Here is a 14,333-nt window from a genome sequence, read left to right on the forward strand (position 1 = left end):
ATAGCCTCGTAGTAAGGCACATTAAGAAACATTACTAGAATTATCCAAATAAAAATAAAAATTAAAGTAAAGGGGCAAGGGAAAAGCACAAAAAAATAAAAGTAAAGGGGAAAAATACTTACTTTGTGTGATCGCATCTCTTCCTTTGCGGTGCCAAATAAACTTCACAAGGTCGTCTTCAGAATAAGGTAGACGTCGGTAGCCCCTGACAAATATTAATAAGACAGACTTAAGATCGTGATTCACAAATCAAGATCTTTGATTCACATAATAAGACCCACGATTGTAAATTAAGAACAACAGATAAAACCAATAATAACATCTAAGATTCACAAAACATGATTAATAAGGGAATGGGTCATACATAGGCACACAATTCCACTCTTCTGCACTTCGTTCGACAATAGCTTTCAACATGTTGTCACCGGAGGTCATAATTCGAAGGCATAACTTCAATGCATAGCGTTTGGTTGACTTACCTATAAATGCAAAACAAAAAGTCCTTATAATTATTCCAAAGTTCACGTAATCGGCCCTGTGTTTCAGGAAATTAACTCAGTGTCCGACAAATCTAACTATCAGGTTCACAAGGTTAAGTAAAGGTATCTTACAGAAGTTATAATTAAAGGACGTCGGTTTTGTTCCCTTTGTAATGCTCCAACAAGGTGAAACAAATAGACGCCGGTATCCATTTCACCGGACTTCAAAATTGAAGGAGGGATAAACAACTCAGGCATCATGTCGCCCATGCTGCGAATCTTGGTGAAACCCAATTAATGAGCCTGTCTTTCTGCACAGACACAACCTAAATTAGCACTTAATTATGTGGATGTGTTACATGCTTGTCAAACACTTTGATCGTGAATTCACGAAAAAAAGTAAATTCACGGCTTTGCATAACCAGAAATGGAGGAAAAGACGCACCGTAGGTTGCACATAATCAGAATAGTTAACATCTACTCCATTCATAGGGTGTATGACTGTCAATTTATTCCATCGAAGGTCGAAACAAAAGAAGAACGGTGGGCATGATGTAGACATGATTGGAGTGCAAATCTGAAAACAAGACAAGATGAAATGAAAAGAAGAACATAAAGATGAAAATAGGTTTCACAAAACATAATAACACCAAACCAAAACTTACTAATTGAATCAAGAAACATAAATATTTTCCGGACAACCCGGGGGGAACTAACACCGTCATTGGAGTATGGAACAAATAAACGAATAGGAGAATCCGGTGATTTCAACTTCTCATTCTTGTTTAGGATCTCACACTAAATATTTACTGACTTTAGAACATACTCGATCACCTTCGGTATAGTCCTCAACATGCTCCTTGTCAATCTCTCGAGTGTTACTTTGAAAAAGAATATCACCGCACTCAACAATCAAAACAATCGATTCACAAAACAAGCCGTCAGATTCGCAAAACAGTCTATTGGATTCACAATATAAGCCCTACGATTTATAAATTGTCTGATTCACAAAATGAGACCTGAGATTTACAAAACAAGTTCATAGTCAAATACCTTTGTTCTACTGTTGAGCAAAGCCCGAAATCCAACAGTATTTTCTCCTCCCTATTAAAAGGAGTAATAACACTGATGTTTCTTTGGAGATACGGAGATCGATAGGCAGCAGCTGGAATTATCTCTCTTCTAGGACGCACAATAGCAGGAGTATTGACATCAACATTATTGACATCAACATGATCAGAAACTGATGGTACCGATAATGTAGGAAATCTGGTTCCCTCATCCTCTTCCCCTCGACATCGATCTATTCTTTCCTCACCTTGTATGCTTTCCTCACCTGGTCCTTCTTCTTTCGCTTTCGGCACGGACGGTGGTTTCATCACCCGACAAACGGTTTCCATGACGACAACGAATGTACAGGTGAGTGACCAATGGTTTTTCGGCAATTGCTCGATTCTTCCCACACACGTTTCGGAGATGGTGGACGGACGATCGGAATCATTGGAGTATCGTAAATCAATAACAATTGGGGTTTCGGCTAGTTCGACAACTGGTGTTGGTGTTGGTCGGGACCGAGGATCAATAGATCTGTCTTCTTCGAAGACAAAAAATGATCGTCGTCGCAGTGACCTCCACCGTGGGCAATCTGATGGGGTTGGCAATCTTGGTTTACGACGTTTCCGAATGGGTTTGCTTGTCACTTTGGGATCTGGTGGACGAATCGGTACAAAAGTGTCATCCATAATTTCCAATGTCGCACGTAAATCAGCGTCGGATCATCCACCCATCCTGTCCACATCGTCATTAACAACGTGATCATTCTCCACAACATTCGCTGCAATGGATAACGTGTTTCCAACGATATTATTGACCACGTTGTCCAAATTCAGTTCACCGTCCTCATCCTTCTTAGCATCCTCATTATTACCCATCTCTTTATTTTCCTCCTTATTCCCATCATCGGCATTTTCTTCATCCCCAACATTCTCATCAAACTCATCCTGTTGGGATGAAATATACCCGTCCGCAATGCCATTAACGGCTGCCACCATAGTAGAAACCGCTGGTGAGGAAGGTAGCTTGATCGTAGCTTGAATAGCAAGAGATCTGTAGCTAGCGAAAGCTGCAGCCGCTACCTTTGCGGCTTCAGCAAGTTTGTGAACAATCTCACACTTACTGTCACTAAGGCCATCAGTTTCCTTGTCACCACAATGTGGAATATCAGACCCTATATCTGGTTTGCCTTCTTCGTGGTATTGGATGGTTGATTTGGACTGAACATGCTCAATCTTTGTGACCGGTGGCTGAGGTGCGGGTGCGAGTGTGTGGTAGCTCATGACAAGGGGAGGCCCACAGAACCTTGACCGAAACCTTTATTTGCCTTCAACTCCTGTTTAATTCTTTTTGCAATTTTTTCTTTCGTCCAATTACAACAAGTTGGAAACTTTCTTACGACCAATCTTGATTTGTAGACGAAACGGTCCAACTAAATGTACACGAGCACCATAATGGGTCCACCAAAAAAATTATCTCCTTTCAAGCGTTTGACATCTCTCCACTCCTCCTTTTGCCAAGACTCAACTTGGTCAGCCAACTTCTGTTTGATGAAATTGCACCAATTGAATTCCGGAATCAGTGAAGTATCACCTAAACTTTTTAAAATCCTCAAACTTGCGCGATTCCCTTGCACACCACCCAACAGAGACGAGAATATGTAAACGATGAAATTTCGTTTAAAGTCATCTCCACCATCTTTCTGCATGGATAATTTGTTCAAGACGTGGTGATCATCGATATATTTGTGTGGATATTGCTTTCGGAAGTTTTCCAACGTAGCTAAATAAGCAGGACACTTATCCACATGTGACGCTTCCTCAACAGGTCTTGAACCCATTGGAATGCTCATGCAAAGATGGATGTCCCCCTCTAATACAGGGAGTTTTTTGTCAAATAACCATCCCTTTGTTGGGTTGTAATTTGACACTAGCCAATAAGCAAGGTCCCCGGGAACCTTGTCTGTTTCAATCATTAATGCACCGCCAAAGCCCATGTCTTTACTGACTTGAATCGCTGATCGCTCGGTGGATTTTTCGTATCTTTCAGAAAGTTGTACAACCCTTTTGGCGACATTCGAGTCCTCACTGTAGGCAGTCCCTCTGTACGCACCCTCTGTTTTTTTGCTGGCGCAGAAGCGCTTGGTTGCACAACCGCCTGTGATGGTCGCTTCATCTTGTAGCCTGTTTCACAATAATCATCTTTAGCGTCACAAAATAAGCTGAAAGGATACACAAAAAATAAGAACTAAGATTTATATAGTCTATTTTGGGGGGATATGACCTGAGATTCACAAAATAACTCTCCAGTTTCACGAAATAACCTCAAGGATTCTTTTCAATAAGGCATAAGATTTATATAGTCTGAATGTGAGGAGAAGACCTGAGATTCACAAAATAACACCCCAGTTTCACAAATTGACCTCTATGATTCACAAAATAAGGCATAAAATTTATATAGTCTGAATCCAGGGATAAGACCTGAGATGCACAAAATAAACCCCCAGTTTCACAAAATAAGCTATAGGATTCAAAAATAAGCTAACAGTAGGGGCCGGGTGTCCTAAAACGGGACGGGAAAGGGTTTAGGGTTGGATACCAACCCTAAACCCTTTCCCTTGTACATAGTCATTCGACCAACGACAAGACCAAAAGACACCCTAGGAGGGGACGGGTGAACCCTTTTTTGGGGGACGGGGTTAACAGTAGGGGCCGGGTGTCCTAAAACGGACGGGAAAGGGTTTAGGGTTGGGTTAGGCGGATCCGCTACCGCGGATCCGCCTAATCCAACCCTAAACCCTTTCCCTTGTACATAGTCATTCGACCAACGCCAAGACCAAAAGACACCCTAGGAGGGGACGGGTGAACCCTTTTTGGGGGACGGGGTTAACAGTAGGGGGCCGGGTGTCCTAAAACGGGACGGGAAAGGGTTTAGGGCTGGGTTAGGCGGATCCGCTACCGCGGATCCGCCTAATCCAACCCTAAACCCTTTCCCTTGTACATAGTCATTCGACCAACGCCAAGACCAAAAGACACCCTAGGAGGGGACGGGTGAACCATTTTTTGGGGGACGGGGTTAACAGTAGGGGCCGGGTGTCCTAAAACGGGACGAGAAAGGGTTTAGGGTTGGATTAGGCGGATCCGCGGTGACCAATGACATGGACCAAAAGACACCCTAGGAGGGGACGGGTGAACCCTTTTTGGGGGACGGGGTTAACAGTAGGGGGCCGGAAATGTCAACGGGGCATGAAGTTATTATTGAAGTTATTATTGAAATTGTCATTTGAAGTTATTATGAAACAATAGGGAACGCAGGGATTCACAAAAAACAAAGAACACAAAGAAAACTTTATTAATAAAACATAGTAGTCATACATTATATTTATAAACTATCGACAATAGAACACGGCAAACAAGATAGCAAGTTCAATGCCGAAAATTACAAAGATAGTATTTTAGGAAAAGGGATACAAATGTAGGCTATAGGTCCATAATAGAAGGTAAATCAATAGAACATGCATCTATACAATTGCGTAATAAGTTTGACAATAGCAATTGCAAAGTGGCTCGTTCAAAGAGACATCATCGGAGGTAAAGAACGTAAGTTCTCATAAATTGTAGCGATCAATAGCATTCAGAAGGTTCATGGCACTTGGATGGTTATATTGGTGAAAATGAAGGATGAATTTAGCTGACATATTATCGGTCAAAGCAAACATTTGCACGTTTGGAATATTAGGTTAGCACCCCTATGAATAATTAGAATACCCTCCACATGGTTGATTTCAAGAGAAAGCCAATATGCAGCGGTTACACCGGGAGCATTGGGATGAATAAGAAATAATCGAGACCAATTCCGACACACACAATAGCCATATTTGCCTTGTCTTCAAAGGCATCAAGTTTAGAAAATATATTATGCATAACTCCTTGAATATTGAAAACAGAATGTTGTGAGTGATAGCGAGGGAAGATAATTTAACTCTCGCCAAATCGGCCTTCCTTAAAAGACAAACGATTGCGTTTTGTTTTTTGAGACATAAGTGCACGAAATGACGATTCGTCTTCTTCAAAAGCATTAACGACACACCCTTTGCACCAAGACTCCATAATTCACTAAAAATAATAATAGGAACGCATAGTAGGTTAGTAACTAAATGAATAAGTTTCACAATGGCAGATCTAGGTTTCACAACAACTACTCCAAGATTCACAAAATCAAGTATAGGATTCACGTAATTATGAATCAACATTACAACAAATGAGAGACGAAAGAATCTCATCAAGTGCATGCCAGCTAAATTATTATCAAAGTTGTATTCGAAGTTATTATGAAAGATAGATGCTCGAGGATTGACAAAATAAAAGGAAAATAAACTTGATTAATAGAACATAGTATTCATACATTATGTTGATACAACATCCGAAATAGAAAACTACTGATTACATATTTATACAAGGGTGCCTTAGCAAGTATACAAAAGTAAGATTAAATACTAACGGTGATAGACCTAAGTACACCGACCGACAACTAAACATAATAGGTTCATTTGAAATATAATTTAGAAGCTACATCCCTATCACGCGAGGGTACAACTTCAAGTCCGACAACTGTGTTCATAAGGTATTAATGTCCTCATATTGACTGCCAGTACAATTCCTTGTGTTGTATTATAAGGGCATTGTAGGCAAGCTTTCTTTAGATGTACAAGAAAGCAAATATATCAAAGATGAAGATGAGGACGATGAAGATAATCGATCCCTCCAAAACAAGTCTTTCTCATGGCATATATGTTCTGCCATATCCCACCATTTGGTGTTGCTCATTTAGCCAGGAAACCGTCACAACTAGAAGGTCGGGCTAAATGAGCAACACAAATGTTGGGATATGGCAGAAAATATAGGTCGTGAGAAAGGCTTGTTTGTAGGGATCGATCTTCATCGTTATCATCTTCATCTATGATACATATTCTTTCTACTAGTACATGGAAAGAAAGGTAACCTAAAATTCCGTTTTAATACAACCCAAGGAATTGTACAGATGAGGCAGAGTTTGAGCATAGTAATACCTTAAGAACACATTTGTAAGACTTAAAAGTGTACCCTTGCGTGATAGGGAATGTAGCTACTAAATTATATTTCAAATGACCAAGATTAGTCCCCCTGACAACAAGAAGTGTCCAAGCAAGATAGCATATCCATTTAATGAGCTCAAACTCTGCCTCTTCAAAGATATCGACTACCCGACCCGTACACCAAGTGTCCATAGTTGGCAATGTATACGCAGACAGGAGCAATTGACCTAGTCATACAAATAACTAAAACAGTTCAGACAAAAATAAATGAAAATAACTAAAACATAATAAGTAATACATTTCATACACATACACAAAATGTCATGTTTCGTATAAGTACATTCCAGATAAGTAGGATTAAAAGCCATATCAAAACAAGGTAAAGCATTCAGATGAAGTTTTACAAATGACCAACTATGGACAAAGTGGTCTATAGGTTTCGCAAGATAAGGTCTATGCTTCAGACAAGCATTCACATAAACTCATCATAAAAAGATTACAATCATGAGGCAGGTTTAACTTCCTGCATTATAATGAGAATGATTCGCAAAATATTCCACCAGATTCACAAAATATTCCACCAGATTCACAAAAACGACTACAAAATTCACAAAATTAACTCAGGTTTAACAACAACACATCAGTCCAATATTCACAATATCACCTCCAAGTTTCATGATACAAAAACACATAACTATATCGACATTGCAGAATCAACAGAGCACCACAACAACAACAAAAAAGCACAATATTAACAAAAACGAAACATATTAAGCAATGAACAATGAGAAAAACCTAATAAACAAAAATTGACGAAGTAAGTATTGAAGAGAGCGAACAGGACATACAAATAGTAGATCGAAAATGCTCCGAAATTGATTTTGTTGCGTTCGTACTGATCGGATAATTCTTCGAGGATGATTAAAACCTGCATTATAATGAAAATGATTTAGTAATACATAATCGAAAAAAATAGTAGATTGAAAAGCGTCTGAAAATAGTAGATCTACAATAATTGATCGAAAATGAAGAAAAATAGTGATACGAATGAGAAGATCACATACATAGATCCGAAAAAGGACGACCGAACAGAGATGATGATGATGATGACGATCGCGATCAAAATATCAGATGATGAACTGCGTGTGATTCAGACGATGATGAACAAGTTAATCGAAAAACGGTAGTTGAGTGTTGAGAGTGAAGCGAGTAAATGAGTGAAAGACAGAGAGAGGGAGAGAGCGAGTAGAGAGAGAGAGTAAAATGTCGTAAATGAAGTTGTTGGCTGGCATTTGCTTTGAGTGTATGATTAAATAGGGACACGTGGCAAAGATCGGGTGCGTCTATAGTTATTAGATCGACGGTTTAGAAGGTGTCCACCGCCTCACCCTAAGAAGGGTGCCTCACATGATTCAATCTCTCTCTCTCTCTCTCTCTATATATATATATATATATATATATATATATATATATATATATATATATATAGAGAGAGAGAGAGAGAGAGAGAGAGAGAGAGAGAGAGAAGGGATCATGTAAGTCCATGTATATGTATTGAGTTCATAAGTCCTATTATGAGCCATTGGATGGAGGGAGATGGAGGGATGAGATGAACTCACCCAAAACCATTATACAGGCTAATTAACACACCTTACTAATCCATCATAATTAACCACTAATTTACTATATATTTGTTTTACACTCACCCATTTCTCTCTCATCTCACACATTTCACTTTTCTCTTCTCTCAAAACCTCAATAAACCCAAAAAATCCAAATAAATAAAAAACCCAAAAAATCCAAATAAATAAAAACCCCCAAAAATCCAAATAAATAAAAAAACCCAAAAAATCCAAAAAACCCAAAAAATCCAAAAAACTCAAAAAATCCAAATAAATTGAAAACCCAAAAAATCAAAAATCCAAACAAATCAAACCCCTCTTTCTCATACACTATCACCCCACCCGACACCACCACTCACCACCACCACCGCGAGTAAGTTAAAGTATTTTTTTTTTTTTCAGATTTTGTATTAAATTTGTTGTTTGGAGTTGTTTTATTTCTATTTGTTAATATTAATCTAAAATATATTAAAGTTACTATAATTCATATTTTGACATTTCAAAAATCGTCTTGTTTTTTATTTTTTCAAATCTCGTCTCGTTAAAATTCGTTGTGTTATATAAATTTTTCAGTTTAGTATTTAAATTTTAATTTACATTATGTACAACTTTAATGATATTGTGTGCAACTTCACCGATATTATGTATAACTCCAATCAACATTATATATAACTTCACTGTTATTATGTATAACTCCACTGACATTATGTATAACTTCACTGACATTATGTATAACTTTAACTTACATTATGTACAACAATGACATTGTGTTAGTTTCAAATCTGAATTACATTTGGACAAAAGTTACACTATTATGGATGTTACACGATTTTGGACTAAAATTATACAAAAAAGGACTAAAATTATAATAGTATGGACTAAAGTTATACAGAAAAGGACTAAAGTTATACTATTATGGACTAAAGTTACACAATTTTGGACTAAAGTTATACAAAAAAAGACTAAAGTTATACTATTTTGGACCAAAATTATACAAAAAAGGACTAAAGTAATACTATTATTGACTAAAGTTACACAATTTTGGACTAAAGTTATATAGAAAAGGACTAGAGTTATACTATACGTAAATTTACATGACAAGTTTTATATAATAACAAATAAAACCAACACAACAAATTTGAATTTATATAAGTATTATTTGTATGAATTTAGTCCATATTTGTATAACTTTAGTCCATATTTGTATAATTTTAGTCCATATTTGTATAATTTTAGTCCATTTTGTATAACTTTAGTCCATATTTGTATAATTTTAGTCCATTTTTGTATAACTTTAGTCCATTTTGTATAACTTTAGTCCATATTTGTATAATTTTAGTCCATTTTTGTATAACTCTAGTCCATTTTTGTATAACTTTAATCCATAAAGATATAACTTTTATCTGTAACTTTAATATTTAAAAGGTACAACTTTAGTCCAATAATAGTATAACTTTAGTCATTTTTTGTATAACTTTAGTCTAAATTTGTATAACCTCAGTCCATATTTGTATAACTTTTAGTCCAAATAACTCTAGTCCATAAAGTTACACTATTTAGTCCAAAATTGTATAACTTTAGTCCATTTTTGTATAACTTTAATCATTTTTGTATAACTTTAGTCCAATTTTGCTTTACGAGTGTAACTTTAGTCCAAAATTATGTAACTTTAGTAGAAAATCGTATAACTTTGGTCCAAAATTGTATAACTTTAGTCCAAAACCATATAACTTTAGTCCAACAAACTTATAACTTTAGTCCAATATATAACCGAAATCCTAAAAACCAGTAATACTAACTTTAAAACAACAATACTAAATCCGGAAAAAAAAAGCCATTATTTAATTATCAAAATGTAAAATAAGACACATTTGAAATAACAAAAAATATAAAACTAGACAAGATTTTAAATCACAAGTAATCAGATTTGGAATACCAACTCATTTTTTCGTCTAGTTCAAAAGTACAACTTTAGTCGTAAATAGTATAACTTTAGTCGTAAATAATGTAACTTTAATGTTTTAAGGGTATAACTTTAGTCGTATATAGTATAACTTTAATGTTTTAAGGGTATAACTTTAGTCGTAATAAATACCAAATTAAAAAACCTTATAGCTTTTGTATTTTATGCGTATAACTTTAGTCGTAAAGAGTATAACTTTAATATGTCAAGGGTATAACTTCAGTTGTAAATAATGTAACTTTTCTTTTTTCACATATAGATCTCAAAAATTTCAAATATCATTACGAAAATTAACAAATAAAAATAAAGAAATAATCTGAAAAATGAGAAAAAGAGCTAAATCTGAAAAATAAAATAAAAAATAAAAAATGGTGCTTAATGAATAATAAAAATATGTGATAAACCGTCACAAATAAGTATGAGAAAATTGTAAATTAAAAATTCTAAAATAAAAAAAACCAGATTTAAGAACAATAAAAAATGTAAATCAAAAATTTTAAAAAACCGTCACAAATCAACCACCACCAACGGATAAAAACTAAAAACCAACAAATGTAATATGAAAACATTAGAAAATACAATAACAATATAAAACAAATAACAATAACAACCTACCATACCCAGATCTGAAAATACAATAACAATATAAAACAAATAACAATGAAAACATTTGAAAAAATCGAAAAAACGGCCAAAACCAAAAACAACACACAAAAAAAGCATGTACTCGGTAATGGAAATTGCATCAATTGACTACTACTTCAAAGATAAGGGCATAGAGAGTTCCATGATTCAGTTTGCTTCATACCATTATATTCCAAAGCAAAATAATACCAAGTGCGTGGCTGAACGGCTAATCATAAATCAAAATTTCCTAATTGTTGAAAAAATGAAATTAAGAGAAAGACAAAATCATGGAACGGTGATTTAACTTACGTTATTGGTACTTATTATAATTCATTCCTTATATTTTATCTAACAGACAGATATACATGAGCATAAATCATCTATTACAAAAATTAACAAGCACCCACCTTATACACAACAGTACTATTTGAAGAAAAAATGAAAAAAAAAAACCAGAAAAACGAGGTGGCGGCAGTGAGGCATGAAGGAGGGAGGAGGTGGCGGTGAATCTGTGAAGAAAAAAGAAAAAAAAATTGAATGGAGGAGAAGAAGAAGGCGGCGGCAGTGAGGCATGAAGGAGGGAGGAGGTGGCGCCGGATTTGTGAAGAAAAAGAAACAAAAAGAAGGCGTGTGTGCGGGGTGGTGGAGGGATGTGGGTCGATGATGAAGTTGTTTTGTTTTTTTTATTTGTTTTTGTTTTGAGAGGATGAGAGAAAAAAAAAAGAGAGAGAATGAGGAAGGAGAGAAGTGTGAGAAAATGAATAATGAGGAAGTGGGTAGGGAGGATAGAATAAGGAAGGAGTTATACAAGATTAGAAGGAGTTATACAAGGATTAGGGAGGGAGATTTGTGACCCTTCAATGAGATGTAATCTCATCCCTCCATCCCTTCTATCTAAAGGCTAATATTAGGACTTAGGGACTCATATGATATGAGGGACTCATGAGAACCCTTCTCTCTCTCTCTCTCTCTCTCTCTATATATATATATATATATATATATATATATATATATATAGGGTCAGGATCCGATGAGAACCACTAATATAATGAGAACCGTGAGAACCCTTACTAAATCATCATCAAATCTTGTTCCGAAAGTTTTGATGGATCATTTACCATTAGTTTAGTTTATTCCAATACATTTTTAGTAAGCTAAACAAAAAAATTTGATTTCATTAACAAAATATAAACTTAATGTACAAAAATACAATTAGGTATACTAAAATGGCTATAGATGCATGAAAACGAATACTAGGTGCGTGAAAAATGTTACATGCATGAAAACGATTACTAGGTGCATGAAAATATCAGACTTTAGGTGCACGAAAACGAGTTCTAGGTGCGTGAAAATTGTTAGATACATGAAAAATAAGTAGTAGGTGCATGAAAATTAATAAAATGTTTCTCGTTTCGATTCCGGTCAATAATTTATACCTTTCGAACCAAAAAAATATGTTATCTAGGCATAACATTCTATGCCGAATCCAAATATGTCGTTATTTTTTACAAAAATAATCCTTATAGTGGAGTTCTCGTGGTTCTCACTATGTAGGTGGTTCTCACCGGATCCCGACCCTATATATATATATATATATATATATATATATATATATATATATATATATATATATATATATATATATATATAGAAATGAGATCTAATGAGTCCACCCTTTTTTATTGAGTCCATAAGTCCTCTTTATGACCCTTAAAAAGATGGGATGGAGGGCTTAGATTGAAAGAGAAAAAGGGAGGAGTAGTGCACAAATTAGGGGATCATTCCTAATTAAATACTTTCCCTCTCTACTATCACTAATCAAACCCTAATTGCACTATAAAACCCTTCTTTTTCCACTCACTTCTCTCTCATATCACACAAATATCATCCCTCCATCTCTCTAAAAAACAAAAAAAACAAAAAACAAAAAACCAAATAATTCACAAAACCAAAAAAAAAAAACTCCCTCCTCTCATCCTCACCACCACCTCACCCTATTACCCCGACCTGTCAGCCACCACCACACCTCGCGACTCACCCATACCCACCACCATCACCCACACCCACCACTATTTCCAGATCTGAAACAACCCGACTACCACCACCCACCACCTAGCCACAACGCCTCCTTCCCCAACAACCCACATCCACAGCCACCATCCCGCCATCTAAAAAAAAAAAAAATTGAAACTAACGGCCATCACAACACCAATAGCGACGGCCCACCACAGTCACCCTTCTTGCACTACCCTCGACGACACCACCAGCCGTCCACCCCCAACCCACCATTCTCACAACCCGATACCCTTTCTCCACCATTGCCGACCACCACCAAGCCACCGCCCTTTCTTTTTTTCAGATCTGTTGCTGCCCCACCACCCCTACACAACCACCATTCTCCGCCGCACGTCACCACGCACCACCACCTTCCTTCTTCCTCCTATTTCCGTCACCTTCCTTCTTTCTCCTTTGTCAGATCTGCAACCACCATCCGTTTTTGTGCCTGTTTTTTTATTTGTTTGTGTGTCGTGTTTATTTATTCACAAATCCCGTCTTTTGATGTGTTGTGTTTCAAATTTTTACTACTTTTATTATCCACAAATCCCCTGACATGCGTCGTCTATGTTTGATGGGTTGTGTTTCATTTTTTTTTTGTTCTTATTTACTACGAGAAGTTATTCTTGGTGTTATAGAATTTTTTTATTTATATTTTTTTTTAATTTAGATTGGAGTTTGTTGTTTTTATTTATTCACAAATCCCGTCTTTTTTTCAAATATCGTCTTATTTTATATTTTTTCAAATCTCGTCTTATAAAAAATCGTTTTGTTATATTTTTTTTTTAGATTTATGGTTCAGATCTGGTTTTTTTGGGTTCTTTTTTCATTTTTTTTTCGAGTCCTCACAAATATCATTTTGTGTGGGTTGGTGAAAGAGGACGGTGGTGGTGTTGGTGTCATTTATCAGATTTACAAGTGTAAATCTAACAAAAAACACTTGTATTTTATTAAAGTTATATTCATTTTTCAAATTTACATTCGTAGATCTAATAAATATATAGTAGATTTTTGAAAAAAAATCGTATTATCATGATTTTTATTCTCATATTTCTTTACATTTACACTCATATTTCTTTACATTTACACGCATTTTTCAGATTTACACTCGTATTTCTTTACATTTACACTCATATTTCTTTACATTTACACGCATTTTTCAGATTTACACTCGTATTTATTTACATTTACACTCGTATCTCTTTACATTTACACTCATATATCTTTATATTTACACACATTTTTCAGATTTACACTCGTATTTATTTACAGTTACACTCGTATTTCTTTACATTTACACTCATATTTTTTACATTTACACTCGTATATCTGTACATTTACACTCCTTAAAATTATATAGATTTGCACTCATAGTTTTTGTGGATATGAGTTGGTGGTGGAGGATGACGTTGGTGGTGTTTGTTGGTAGTCGGACTAAAGTTTTACTCGTAAAGGACCAA

The 14,333-nt window shown here is 35.7% G+C and overlaps 1 long non-coding RNA gene across 1 annotated transcript; it reads right to left on the reverse strand.

The window, feature by feature from the left end:
• Positions 1-6,732: 6,732 nt before the first annotated feature.
• On the reverse strand, positions 6,733-7,772 carry LOC141621569 (uncharacterized). The gene is made up of 3 exons (XR_012532457.1): positions 7,671-7,772; positions 7,455-7,534; positions 6,733-6,833 (listed from the first exon to the last, which is right to left on the reverse strand). It is a non-coding gene; the product is annotated as an uncharacterized LOC141621569 (long non-coding RNA).
• Positions 7,773-14,333: the final 6,561 nt, after the last annotated feature.

Source organism: Silene latifolia, chromosome X (genome assembly GCF_048544455.1).
Source record: "Silene latifolia isolate original U9 population chromosome X, ASM4854445v1, whole genome shotgun sequence".
NCBI classification, from domain to species: domain Eukaryota; kingdom Viridiplantae; phylum Streptophyta; class Magnoliopsida; order Caryophyllales; family Caryophyllaceae; genus Silene; species Silene latifolia.